Below are 410 nucleotides of genomic sequence, written 5' to 3' on the forward strand. Positions count from 1 at the left end.
AGACATAAAGACAGACCTGTCTCTGTTTGTAGACATAGAGACAGACCTGTCTCTGTAGACATAAAGACAGACCTGTCTCTGTTTGTAGACATAAAGACAGACCTGTCTCTGTTTGTAGACATAAAGACAGACCTGTCTCTGTGGACATAGAGACAGACCTGTCTCTGTTTGTAGACATAAAGACAGACCTGTCTCTGTAGACATAAAGACAGACCTGTCTCTGTTTGTAGACATAGAGACAGACCTGTCTGTTTGTAGACATAAAGACAGACCTGTCTCTGTTTGTAGACGTAAAGACAGACCTGTCTCTGTTTGTAGACATAAAGACAGACCTGTCTCTGTTTGTAGACATGAAGACAGACCTGTCTCTGTTTGTAGACATAAAGACAGACCTGTCTCTGTTTGTAGAC

At 42.0% G+C, this 410-nt stretch overlaps 1 protein-coding gene across 1 annotated transcript in view; it reads left to right on the forward strand.

The window, feature by feature from the left end:
- Positions 1-410, forward strand: part of LOC106535418 (kinesin-like protein KIF16B) — a gene marked incomplete in the record, with an annotated part of 37,573 nt that overhangs the window by 22,450 nt on the left and 14,713 nt on the right.

Source organism: Austrofundulus limnaeus, unplaced genomic scaffold (assembly GCF_001266775.1).
Source record: "Austrofundulus limnaeus strain Quisiro unplaced genomic scaffold, Austrofundulus_limnaeus-1.0 Scaffold1445, whole genome shotgun sequence".
NCBI lineage: Eukaryota > Metazoa > Chordata > Actinopteri > Cyprinodontiformes > Rivulidae > Austrofundulus > Austrofundulus limnaeus.